This window comes from Colius striatus, chromosome 4 (genome assembly GCF_028858725.1).
Source record: "Colius striatus isolate bColStr4 chromosome 4, bColStr4.1.hap1, whole genome shotgun sequence".
Classification (NCBI taxonomy): Eukaryota; Metazoa; Chordata; class Aves; order Coliiformes; family Coliidae; genus Colius; species Colius striatus.
Window position 1 is genome coordinate 19,727,272 of NC_084762.1, and position 14,452 is coordinate 19,741,723.

Genomic DNA, 14,452 nt, shown 5'->3' on the forward strand with positions numbered 1-14,452 from the left:
GATGCAAATACATCAACATAACTACTCTTCTGCTCATGTTTAGCACAGGTAACACCACCTGGAACTAGTTCTTATTTAGTGGAAAGCTCTGTCAACAAGAAACACCCCATGAGGGGTGTCATTTCCCCGTGGTGTCATTCAGCAATTTTGCAAAGAGAGTGGATGATTTTGATGTTTTGTTTTACAGGAATGTGGAGCCCAATGTGCATCTCACAGATGGGAAAATAAAATCTGCTGTGCATATCTCTGATTAATTTGCTCTGTGCCATAACTCATGTAGCCATCTGCAGATACCAGCAGCCTTTTACCCTGTCTTTCACCAACTGCAAATATTGCAGCTGCTTTGGTGGAAAGGAAAAATATCTCAACGAGGTGGAAATGCTCAGAGAGGATATTCAAGTATGCTATGGTAGGAGATCTTTTATCTGAGTCACAAAGTCTGTACTGATGGATTTTGAGGTACAGTAAAGCTCTTGCATTATTGCAGGACAAGATCATCATTACCTGTTCCTTTTGCTATCCTGTAGAAGGAAGAACAGGAGGGGTAATCCTTCTATCTCTGTCCTCCATCTCCATAGCCTGCATCTCAAGTTTAAGGAACAGCAGAATAACTCCAGTAGGTTATGGGCTAGAGCAGTGGCCTACAAGCATCTGCCCACAGCAGCGGGGCTGAGTCTGCTTTGACCTATCTGGCTAAAGACTCAGCTCAGCATCAGAGATAATAGTGTAGCAACCATCAAACCTGTTGACCTATGCTATATTGCTAGTCAAATAATTACCAGTGAGATCTACCTGTCCAGCAGGAAGAACCCAAACACTGACTCATGCCTTGCAGAGTACTTACATCTGATACACATACATAGAATATATGTAGTCCACTTTCTAATCCATTGCATTGTGTTTTCACTAATTGACTACAAAACATATACTTTCTATGCCTGATTAGGCATTTGTCAGGTACATGCTTGCCATGTAACAGCTATTAGGTTCCGCAAGTAACTTGACTTATTTGATTTGTGCATATCTTGACAGATAGAGAGTCAAGTAGATACTTGAAAGTCCAGTTCAGTGATTGAGAAACCTTTAGGTTCATCAACCTCTCAGCACTGGCATTACCAACATTTATTAGCCATTTTTCAGTCTAATACAGAGTTCTGTAAGAGGTATGTCTAAGTGTACACACACACACACATACTCACAGACACATATAAAGACCTGTATGTGTGTATATATATATATATATATATATATATATATATATATTTAGACCCATATATGTATACCCAGAAGAGTCTAGAAGCAGTTAATGGTTAGTTTTCTTTCATCCACTGCCTCCAGGATGAAGCAGGACATTTTTTAACAGCCCCGAATGATGCTGAGGGAGTGAGCAACAGTCTATCCAGATCAAAATCTCTGCAATGTATCTTTCACTTCCTGGGGCAACAACTCATGCAGCTAGGGACTTATCTTTATGAATAGATGTTCAGAGAAGGGATTTGGCTACAGCAATTGTACCAGTGCCTGGGACTCTTTCCTGGAAACTTTTATATGTGTCAGACATTTCAGCTGAGTTTGTGTGTTGTTCTGCATAGTAGCTTCTCCAGAAAGACTTCTTTTCCTGGCTACCTCCAAGTCACTGATCTTTGATTGCTATGTACCTATATCCTGGAGGATATTATGGTTGCTTGGATGCATTTCTCATTTGAAATACTGAAAATGATGAATAGAAAGGCTTTGGCAACAGCCAAACCTGTGATAATTGTCTGAGCTGTGAAAGCTGCTTGGGGCCTCACAGAGATACCGGCGGCAGATACATCTGTGCCTATGTTACCCTGCTTTCCCAACATCCCCAAAGCTTGACTGCTTTTTTGACAACATTACAAAAGCAGTGTAGAAAGGGAAAGAAACGTAGTTAAAGCATTCACTTACTTGAACTGACTCACGGTATGTATAATGTTAAAATGACAGTGGATTGGCCAGAGAGCTGTAACATCTAGGAACAATTTTTCCCCTTTTCATGTCCCGTGCCATACAATATGTCATCTTGTATGTTTCCTCTGTTGGGAAACCTACGCAGGCAACAGAAAAAGGCACCATCTTCTCCAACCCAGATCCACAGAATCATTGACTTGACTTAGAAGAACCAAGAGCAGAATGAGAAAGTGTTCATGCCCTCTCCTCGTCTGGGGTCAGTTGTCTCACAGAGTTACTCGATGTCTCTGCAACATCCTGTCCAGTGGCCCAGCCTCACTATAAGCAGAGCCTCAGGCTCCACCCTTGGTCTGAAACTGCTGGTGTTACCTCTGAAATTGATCTTGCCACCTCGAGGCTGCCTGACCCTTTCCTCACTAAACTCATGTTTTCATTTCTTTGTAATTTAGCCTGAGCATAATACTTGTTTTGGAAGCTGACCATATGATGAGCTCACAGGTGCAGGCTTGATTACCGTGTTTTGTGAGCAAAACATTTCAGCTGGAGTAGAAGCAAGGCAGGGACATCAGTGGAAACAGAGAGAGGAGACTGGCTGTCTTCTGAGATGAGACTGAATTTGTCTTGTTTAGCCTAGCAACGAAACAGCTGACAAAAGCTAAAGTTGCTATCTGCAGATATCTCACAGAGGGAAAAAGAGTTCCTTTAAAAAGTCGGTTTAGCATGATAGCAAATGGTTTTTAAATGTCTGGGAGTCAGTTTAGACTGGAAATGAGAATCTCTTTCTACTACCAAAGTGATGAGGTCCTTACACAGGCTTCCACAGGGTGCCGTGAAGACAAAATAACCCAATTAACTTTAAGGTGAAGCTTGAGAAATTGATGAAAGGGAGCTTATAAAGCAATTGCCTGCAAGTGCAGGACCCTGGATTGCATGATCTAGGAGGTCTTTTCCAGGGCTGCATTTCTAAGATGGAAACTACAATTTGAACACAGTATGTGAATACTTAAGTTGTAGATATCTCAGCTTGGATGTTCGAAATCACTGAATTGACAAGCAAGGCTTTGCTGCCCCTACCACTTTTCCCTAGCAGTGCTGTGGAAATAAATGCATCATTGCTTTAGTTCTGCTCAAGTATTAAGGTGACAGTTTTAGAAACATCTGGGAGAAAATTAAATAACCTTCTGTTTGGTGTTTTGTCATGTGTGCTGCATATTTATTTTCTTTCGAAGACGTTGTGAATAATGGTGTATTTGGACAGCACATGTGTTTTTTTAAATATAGCATGTCACCATATAATTGAAGACTGTATTTTGAAATAAAGATACAGTTTATGACTTTTCCTCAACTCTTCTAATTTTTGAGTCCTGGAGTTTTCAGCCTTATGGTTCTTTTAACACAGAGAGGTGTTTGCCCTCAGTATTGCTGAGGTGGCTGCAAGAATGGCCAGTCAAAACAGATTTTCATCAGTGGTGCTGTGCCACTAAGATAATAGGAAGTTTGTGTAGTGCTAGATAATAAAAAATAACAGTAAAAAGAGCTGATTTTCTAGTCAAATGATAACTGGACTGTTTTGAGTTGTGTTTTACTAAATCCGCTTGCAAGAGTTGGATCACACTGAAAGAAGTCAGGGGATTTCAGCACTGATAATGTTCTTATTCCCGAAACCAATTATTTTCAAACATGTCATCTACACTGTCTCTCTGTGAGGATTAACTACATGACAGACTTGAACTTTTAAAAGCAAGTGAATTTTAAATTATGAAAGAGCAGGGGGAAAAGGTGAGACTAATTTTTACCATACAGAAACATGCGAAGTTTTTCAATGCATCATCCTTCAAAGCCTTCTTGCCATAATTATAGTGACAATTATTCCCCTTCTATTCTATTCTTGACTTTCTAAAAAGAAACACTTGTGATTGGCTGGTGTAGACTAATTTTTAATGAATCATTTATCATATGAATAGTATATTGAAAATTAATCTCCCCCATCTAGCCCAGGAGTATTTTCCTGTTAATTGGTTTGCAAGCATCGAAGTATATTTGTACTTCAAACTGCATGAACCAACACTAGCTGAATGCTACATTTGTGTTTTCCAACTGGATGGAAACAGCACAAAGAGCTAAGTGTCTTGTCTGATTCTGTGACAATTCAAAATCCAATTTCAGCAAATATTCATGAACACTGGGTGAAAGTATCTTTCATTGTATACTCCTATAGGTTTATTTCTGTATATTTTCAGAGAATGAACATTGGAATTCTCACACTCCCTAAATACTCATAGGTTAAGAGGCATGCTGCTGTTACACTATTCCTCTGCAGCTCCTCAGAGCTGGCACAAAATCACAGAATCCTAGAATGATTTGGGTTGGAAGGGGCCATAAATATCATCTCGTTCCAGCCCCCCTGCCATGTGCAGGGACACTTTCCACTGGACCAGCATGCTCCACATTTACAGATGTGGGAAGCATGTTGTCGTTCAGGTTTTTTGTTTGCCCTAGGGAGTGCAATCCCAGTGAAATTTCCACTGTTGTGGTCTATTAACAGGACACCAGTTGGTACACATGGGACATCAAAATGATAGACCTACAAAGTCAGGAGAATCAAAGGGGTCAATAAACGTACTCATCTCAGGTGGGCAGGATCATCAGGATGTCAATATGACCTAGGCTGGCAGAGTTTCCATTCGTATCTGTTGATGTTCACTTTTGTAAAATTTTGGGCTAAGTACTAACTTCAGTCTTCAGTATACTCCTGAAAATCGTGTGGAAAGCCAGCAGTGCCCAAATAGTTGCTTAGTTGATGGCCAAGGATAGATGGACTGCATTTCTTAGGAATGCATGTAAATATTCTGGTTAAAGATACTAATGAGGGAGACATTTCCAGGACAGAGAAAGATATCTGGACTGAGGAAATTTAATCCTGAAAAATAGAAGAGGACTGCTCAAAAGTTTCAGGATTTAGACTTCAGTAGAATAGGATGAGATTTGTAGGCAGTCTGTGTCATACTCAAGGTTTTTGGGTGCTTTGTTTTTTTCCACCAAGGTATTTATAGAATCACAGAGTCATAGAATCATAGAATGAATACCATTAAATGGTGTTCAACCTGGCCACTCTTGGCAAGACAGTGTTGGACAAGATGGACAACATGCTGGCTTCACCGTAGCAGCCGGGGCTGCTGCCCCATGGCTTGCAGGCTCAAAAAGAGTGTCCAATGGCAGCAACTTAGTGCCTGTTACCAGTCTGTGCATTAGTCCACAGCAACTGTGGGATAAATTACATTAGTTGAAGGAAGTTTGGCAAACTCATTAAGCTGCTTTAATCCTAGCACTCTAGGAAAAGGTGGTGACTTCAGCAGATTGAAAAGGATGAGGAGTCCTCACTGCACAAGACAAAAGAAAGAGCACCATGCACAGCTGCTTAGGCCAAGAGACAACAGAAAGTCCTGTCTTTCAGGTGGAAAAATTAGCTACTTAGTAGTTCCCTTTCTGTTTCACCTCTGCTTGGCCAAAGCAGTAAGTGATAGCATGATGCTTAAGGGACTAGGCTGGTGCACCTCATCCTCCAGTTTCATTTGTCATAGAAAAATACATTTCTATGTAGAGATGGTTTAGATCCCTTCAGTCAAAAAAGAGCAGGTGAGAGATTTATTTTTTTTCCATTAAAACCAGTCAGAAAACTATGCCCTCTGTCAAAGAAAATAAGAAACCTTCCTCAAACAGATTTTTCTTTTGCTAAGATAAAGTTTAGCTTTTTTAATTGTTTTTTTAAATTTTTTTAATGGGGTGGGATGTCTTGCACTGAGACTAATGATTTTTTTTTCGTGAGAAAATTTGCAAGAAATAATTTCTCTTTCTTGCAAAACCAGTTTTTAACTGACTTCACTCATAGATGTGAGTTAGATGTTAAAAATATCCAGAGAGATTTTGATTGTGCCAACTGTCAAGCATACTGCCAACAAAAGCATTTTAGCTTTTTTCTAACTTTTTAGCACATTAATAGCTCTCCTAACCTTATAGTGATGGCCAGAATGCTGCAAGTGTGTGCTTACCAGGTTTTCAGGGTTGTAGAGCTGAACTGGCAGTTCAGAGGATGAAGCCCTTCTTCCTTCATTTTTTTAAAGTTTTAGCTGTCAAGTGCACTGGTGGCCAATTTGACACAGATTGAGTTGGCAATCATCCACCAAAATACATGTCACCCTCAGCTAATGACCTAACCTCATCAATAATCTTGTGACATCTTTTTCACATTGTATATGACACGTGACTGTGGACTTCCTGCAATAGCCTCTTCCTGTTTTTAAATCCCAGACTGACAAATGTCTGCCTCCAAATGTCATTGCTTCCTCACAAGTACACAACAGCCACTGAGCAAGCTTCCTGTGATGCCCCTTCTGTCTTAGGCCTAGGAGCTGGCGTGAAGGAATGTGTAAAATGTCACTGGAGGAGACATCCACCCTCTGTTCCCATCCATCACACCATACCAGGCCACAGCCTGAAGGGACTGCAGCCAGTGGCCTGCCTGTCCTTCCCTCAGCCTTCTCCTCGACCTGAGATAGAGGGATGCTGCATTGCAGCACTGTAGATGGAGTAAGGAGATCTCTTTGCACCTATATTTTTTAAGGGATCTTGATAATAACTATTCATTTCCCCTAATAATTCTAGATATTTCTTTTCTCTACATCTGTAAAGATTGGGAAATCTATATTTTTACCCTCTGAGCTGCGTGATCACTTCTGAGGTGGAATTTTAGCCTTTCATGTGCACTAAAGCCTTAAAACCTGATCCAGAGTCCCCTGTAATCCATGGCTGCCTGATCAGACTCAGGGTTACGTGATGTGCAAGATGTCATCAGCTACTACAGAAGTGGTGAACAAGATGTTTGCAAGGTAAAGTCTTGCATCTCCATATAAGACTTTCCAGTCACTATTTGAAAGACATTTTCCAGGCTGTTCTTTCACTGAAATCCTTCTACCCAGTTTACATTTATTTCTGTCACGGGGCTATTTGCCCAATAAATTAAATGGTCAATAAATGCAGTGGTCATACATCTTCTCCATCACTAATTACCTTAAAAACAAAGAGACTTCTATTCTGCCTCCTTTTTTTTCATCTGATAGTTGTATCAGCTAGTAGCTGATCTGGCTAATAATCGCAGCGATCTGCCTTCAGCTATGGCCTATTGCAGTGTCATGGGGAGAGAGAAGATGAAAATCAGGCATGTGCAGAGTAATTTTTCTTGTGAAAGAATATCTTAATATCAAACAATGAGAAACTGTGGGACTTCCTAACCTGCATGTTGCTTACCTTTCCGTTGGCTGAGGTGGTTTTGCCCTCTGGGACCTGCCGTGGCTTGACTGCTAACACTTGGCAGTCATTCCTCTACGTGAGCTGTGGGGATTCTCCATCACTGTGCAGCCATCTGAACCTCATTTCTGTGAGATCCCAAAGGCCTTTGCAAGGTTTGTTTATTATTAGCCTCATTTATCTCTCTCATGACTGATTTTGAATATAAGGAAAGTGGAATCTGTTAAAAAATTCATGGGTTACTATCTAGGACACAGAGTGAAGTGTGGAGTAACCCATATTTCATCATCATACTATTAAATAACAAGAATTAATTTACTTTATGCCAACTAGCTAAGCAGAGCCAAACTAAATTTTAACACAGGGCAGAGAGCTGACATCTGCTAGATTAAAGATGTCATATGTAGATCCAGGATATTTTATGAAAAAGATTAGTGAGTCATTTCTGACATCACAAATTACCTTGTTGTTCTGCTAGGAAAAATATCCAGCCAGTGATGCCCTCTCTGAATCACTGGCCATAGATAACATAAAAGTCATACCTACGCTTCTGTGGTGTGTATGTCTGTATGGAAGAGAGTGGTGTTTGGAAAAGGAATAAGATTGCACATTCTAGCAAAGGCTATATAGGGAATGGAACTATGGGCTCACCTGTGAGTAAAGTCCATGTGGTTAAAGCTGTGCTTGCGCAGACACAGTCTTAAGTGACAGTACCAAACCCACTTCCACCCTTTGCTATGCATATCCAGCTCCCTGGTTCTGATGAAAAACATTTTGTTAGACAGTGCCATGATGTGAATCAGGGTAAAGCCATTGCAGTTGCAAAGTCAGATGTCATCAGCCCAAATGTCCTGTGAACTCACCTCAGCTCAAATGAGGAGGGTGGAAATGGATGGTAGCGTTCTGGTTTAGCAAGGAGCAGCTTTTGGCTTAGTAACACGGGGAGCGGGTTGCAGTGAAGACCCGGTAAAGGGTTTGCGGACTCTCCCCTGGCTCCTGGGTTCAGACCCACCTCCGGCCCGCCTGGGCCAATCTGGCCCCTCTGCCATCACTATTTAGGGGACGGGAATTCGGAATGCGAGTCAGGAAGTGTAAGAGTGATACAAGATGGAGGCGACCACGCGGACCCTTCAGCCAGAGAAGGAGGAAGGAAGGAGAAGCAGTAGACCAGAGACCCCTATGCAAGCCGTGATGAGAATGAAAGCTGTGCCCCTGCAACCTATGGAGATCCATGGCAGGACCGAGAGTTACCAGCAGCTCCGTGTGAGTGAGCCCGGATAGGCGAGGGACTGTGTGGGGAGACGGCCATGGCCCAGGCTGTGTTGGAGAGCCTGCATGCCGCAGAGCAGCCCCACACGAGAGGCAGAGCGGAGCTGCAGCCTTTGGAATGGGTGCACGTCGGAGCAGCCCGTGCAGGGCTGCCGTGTGTGTGAGTTACCCCACGGACTCACAGGGAGGACTGGTGTGGAGTTCACCCGTCCTGAGGAGGGACAAATGGCAGAAGCCATCGGGAACAGACTAACTGAACACACATCCCCCCCCCCAAACCGTTCAAGGGGGGGACGAGGTAAAAACACCGGGATCAGGGCTCTGAGCCCAGGAAGAGGGGAGGATTGGCAAGAAGGTGTTCTTAAAAAGGCTGGTTGGACTCTTCACTGTTGTATTACTCTGTGTTGTTTTATTTTGGTTATGTTTTGGGGTTTTATGGTTATGTTTTAGTTGGTGTTGCATTAAATTATTTTCTGTTTTCTTCCCCAAACCGAGTGGCCTGGTCTGTTTTGTCCTGAACCTTAAGGGCTTAATTGCCCTCCCTGCCCTTGAGCAGCCTCTTCGGTACTCAAGGCTAATCGTGGTCTTTGTTCCCTGATGGGCCTAAACCATGAGAGGTAGGATCTGGCAGAATGTGTGATGCTGGTGGTATCACTCCTGTCTGCCCCCAACAGCCCACCTTGCCCCAGTCTGCAGTGGCCACTTCCATTAACTTCCTGGCATACAAGAGTGAACAGTGACAGATATTTCGGGCCTATTGTGTCCTCAGTTTTTCCTTAGAAGGGATCATTACAAAAATAAAGGTCATTTAAAAACACATACACACACAAAAAAAGCCATTTTAGATTTTAAAAGCACAGTGGACTTTGATCTTTGCTGTTTCTTTTGCCATGATTCCTCACTAGAGCTTTATACTTGTGGCCACTCTGCTTTATTATTCCCACTGCCCTATTTGTTCCTTCTAGGCATTAAAAACAACAAAGCTAAAAAGCACAAATTTTAGTTACAACTGGTTGACCGACCCTTTGCAAACAGTAAGTGATATCTTAGGTAATTCTCAAACAGGAAAAAGAGACAGGGTCAGTGATAACTCATTTATTGCAGCTTGACCTGTCTTACTGAGCCTATGGTTTGCTTCTGAGTTCCAGGGGCAGAGTTTTTTCACATACCAGTGTTTGAGATTTGCAAGTTGAGCGTGAATCAAGCTCCTTTCCCTCATAGGGCCTTCCAAACGCACCTTGAAGACTGACTAGCTGATTGGTAGTGGACTGATAAACAGCTTAGGGCACTGAGTCTCACTCTGAACACAAGGACTAGAGTTCTTCTTTCAAGTTTTCAGGCTACATCAGCAAGGCAGAGATATTCAGAAGAGAAATCTGCTGCAGCACAAGGTCTCTTTGGGGTCATGGAGAAAAGCCCTCAGCCACAATAGCAGGACATAGGGAGCTGTAAAGAAGCATGGAGTTTGCCATGGAGAGTCTCCATATGGATCAGAAAATAGTCCAGATGTGAGTCAGCTCTCAGAAACCAGTCCAGCCATAAAAATGGACACTTAGATGGCTCAAAAAGCAGGAGGTGCAAACAATTCATCTCAGCTACCATGACATCCCCTGGCTCCTATTGCAAACAAAGCACAGAGAGAATCACCCCTGTCAGTCATTTTGTACTGTTCACCCTGCAAAAATGCATTGAAGAGCAACAGACTTTCCTCAGCCCATACAACCCATGACTTTTGTCTGTCTGCACAGACAGATCTCTCCTCTGCAACACTCTGCAACCTTCATGGAAATAGCACTGGCTTCTCTGTCTTCTCGCTGTGGGGGGGAAAAAATGAGAGATAAACACCAGATAATTCTGTCCAATGGCTATAAGGATTTTAACAGTGTGGCTTATTTAGAGTGGAAAGGACCAAGGAAGCCTGACACTTGTAGCTCTTCTGAGGGAACCAAGTCCCAAACATACACACATTGTAAGGTGCGTTATTGCGTTGGGCTTGTTTTCTCTTCCCAGAAGTTCTGCTTCCTCTGGGTGCTTGTCTCTCAATGAAGATATGAGAGATTTGGTCCAGAACAATTTATTTTTCATACATGACTGAATATCTATCTGCCTGTCTTCAGTCTGACTGATGAAAGCTTGCGTAGCATGGCAATCTTCCTCCTTCACTTGCAGATCTGATGGATGACTACTCTGCATGAGTGCTACTGCCATAGGCATGGATGCCACCAAAACTAGCGTCACTGAAAAGGTATTTTCCCCAACTTGTTCTGTGAGGATAATGCAAATCGCATAGCCCATCATAGCACTAGTTTGGTTTCCTTTGGTTTCTTTCCTTTGTTTTACTGATCAAGCTAAAAAAACAACCCCATTTCTCTTTCCCAAAATCTCCAAGGTAAAATTCATTTCAAATCCCCTCCATGAACTGACTGGATAGAAGATCCTCCCTTAGGACGCTCATCACACTCACTGCATTGCTCTCACTCCTCTAAGATAGTGAATCATGTATCCCAGGACTTGCCTGCACTTGAAAGTTATCAGTGATTAAAGAAGAGGTGAAAATATAAAGTGGCATGACTGTTTCTTAAGTGCAGCTCAAGGATTGAGTTAAACAGGAACAAGACACTCTGATTTTGAAGTAACAGCATCCACACAGGGTATCAGTCAGGAATAGATGATTGGAAACAACTGAACACAGAGGCATGACATAAGTCAGTCAGCCACACTCCCTTGAGCTTCTCTCAGAGGGCTCCAGCTGCCCTTGCCAATAGTAGGAGGGCATTTCAGGCAAGAACTGATGAAGCTCCTACACATTATTTCACTTAATGCTGTACATGTTGAAGTCTGTACTGTGGTTTGCACAAGGTAAGCAGTAGTTACCTCAAACCATTAATATTAGTAGAGCTATCTGCTTTGCTAAAGGAAGGCTAAGAATAAAGGCTGATGTGTTTGTCTGTTGAGCAGTCAAGCAAATTAATAGGTGTTTGACAAAACACCCAACCGCAAATGAAAGCCCAGAGCTATATGAGACTTGTTCGCAAGAGCTTGTGACTGGTGATGGTACTGCTGCTTGACCAAGTTCTTGTTAGGCAATAAAGCTATGAAGGAACTTTTAGTGGATTGCAAATGTTCTCTTCCTGTCTTTCACTTTTGCAGCTTATTGGGTGATGCTGCCTTATTCTGCAATTGTCGCTGCTCAGTAGAGGTACTTGACAGGTCATCTAAGAGCATCTATCATTACATAACCTCGTACTCCACTTGCAAAGCAGTTCACTTCTTCCCAGTTGCACCTGTCACCTTCATGCAGCCAAGAACACCAGACATTCCTCAGACACCCTTCAGCATTATCATCCTGGAGAAAAAAAAAAAGCCCAAAAGCTCAGAATTTGTCTTTCGTCTATATTTTTCATGTTCTTAGCCTAACCCAAAACAACAACAAAACAAAATTACCAGCACATGAGGGCACTAGGTCTCCAACCTTTAATTTATAGGTAGGAGTGGTAATACACAACTACCCATAATGTAATTAAAGGATCTTCAGGAATGATTAATGTTTTCACACTGTCTCCGGCCACTTTGTTTCTTGCAGGTCATCACAGGTATCTACAGAGATGATTACAGAGACTTCCTGGTCAATACTACTAGATAAGCAGGTGATTCCAGAAGGCAATGCCAGGCTGGGCTCTGTGCTGCAGGGGACATGTGGGCTTAGGGACCTTGGCAACACTTATAAATACCTAAAGGGCAGGTGTTAAGAGGATGGGATGAGTCTTCTTTCTGTAGCACCCAGTGACAGGATGAGGGGTAATGAGAACAAGCTGGAGCAGAGCAAGCTCCACTTGAACATGAGGAGAATTTTCCTTCCTGTTCAGGTGAGGGAGCCCTGGCACAGGCTGCCCAGGGAGGGTGTGGAGTCTCCTGCTCTGGAGGTTTTCAAAACCCATCTGCACGCATTCCTGTGTGACCTGATCTGGGTGAACCTGCTTTAGCAGGGGGTTGGATTGGATGATGTCTAGAGGTCCTTTCCAACCTCTACCATTCTGTGATTCCATGATTCTGTGATTGTCAAACCCAGACCCGCACCAGCTGAACATGGAACTGCGCTGCCTGTGTCAGCTCCCTCTCCACACCACCTGGGAGGTTTAGGTGGTGAGACCCTCTTTCCTATGTGCTGTGGGGTGGGATCCAGCATGGGGGCTGTTATCAGGAGGCAGCTGGACCAAGTTAACTGTGTGAGGGTCGCTCCTGCCCTGTGGCTCACATGATGCTCCACTGCATCTAGCAACTGGGCTTAGCCTATCCTGGGGACCTGACCATCCAAGAGAGGGCACAGAAAGCAGGAGTTCAGAGACAGGCTGGTGGAAAGGTTTGGAGTGTGGAGAGACAAGAGTAGAGGGAAAGTAAAGACACAGCCATATCTGTATTTCCAGAAGGACAGTTAAAAGTTGTGAGACGCAGCATGAAATCTACCTCAAAAGACCTAAGTCTATTTTCAGAGCTTTCTTTTCCACGTGATAATCAATTCTTTTTCTTTCTTTCAAAAATAACCTTCCCATCAATCTAAGCCTGAGGCAGTTAAAATCTACAGCTGACCCATATCTGTGCAGCCAGGTAAGAACAAAATAGTTCATTAGTGTCTTAAAGTCCGTAACTCAACCTTTGTTAAGCTTGAAGATCAGCCACCACACCTCTGGTTGATAACACTAGGAACTGAGGGGATCTGGTACCTTTGAAAATCAATCACAGATTGACTCAGGGAATTTCCATCAATGCCACAAACCCAAGGAAACATCCTAATGAATGCATTTTGTATTTGGAGCTTCACTGACCTGGAAAAGAGTACTTGTAACATATATTCTGTGTATTCCTCAGACAGCTTCCACATAGCCATCTCCAACACCAAACACAAAACTTCCAGCTGCAGTCAGTGTTTTCTTCTGCTCTAGATTTGTCTTCCAGAACTTATTTCTCCAAAGAGGTAATATGACTTGCAACTTTACTTTTATGAGCATAAAGGATTTTGTTCACACTATATTCTTAAACAGGTGCACGCAGAGACTAAGCCCATTTTAGGAACCTGTCAGAGGAAAAGAGCTAAAATGAGCTGCCAAAGCTGCTGTCTGACCTTTACATACATACTTAAAGTTACATCTCAAGGCTCCACAGGCTCAAGGTCTTTCTTGTCTCAGTGTCAAAAGTGGAGTGTCTGCGGGTCAATTTGGACCCCAGTTTTGACTTGACTAAGGTGTTGAGTCCACATACTGAAGCCAAGTGCTCTTTACACAGAAAATTTTGGCAAATCTCTATATCTCAGCTTTCCTGTATGCTAAGTAGAAATATTCAGAGCAAGCCTTTTCCTCTTGCCTGTGTTTCCTCCTACACCTTGTTCTTCTGAAGCAGCTCCTATAAGTTACCCAAGATACAAAAGTTTGCCTGTGATAATACTAAAGCTCCACTGCCTTAAAATCTGCTCCCTATGCTGGGAGTCCATCAGCTCTCCGGGGTGTGCTGCCAGGACACTATCCCTAGTACAGAGTTTGACAGGTGGATGTCTCATCTGAATACAATTACACTTGGTGAGGGGAATACAGTTTATAAAGCTGCTGGTTGAAAATATTCTGCAAAAGAAGAGGAGCCATGGAACACGGGACATTTATAGAAGAGGAAGGAAGGAGCCATGGGAACATGGGAAGAAGAGGAGCTATGGGACATTTATAAATATCTAAAGGGTGAGTGTCCGGAGGTTGGGACATCCCTCTTTTCTATAGTAGATAGTAACAGGACAAGGGGTAATTGAATGAAGCTGGAACACAAAAAATTCCACTTAAATATAAGAAAAAACTATTTCACCGTGAGAGTGACAGAGCAGTGGCACAGGCTGCCCAGGGGGGTTGTGGAGTCTCCTTCCTTGGAGGTCTTCAAGACCCTCTTGGACATGTTCCCATGCAACCTG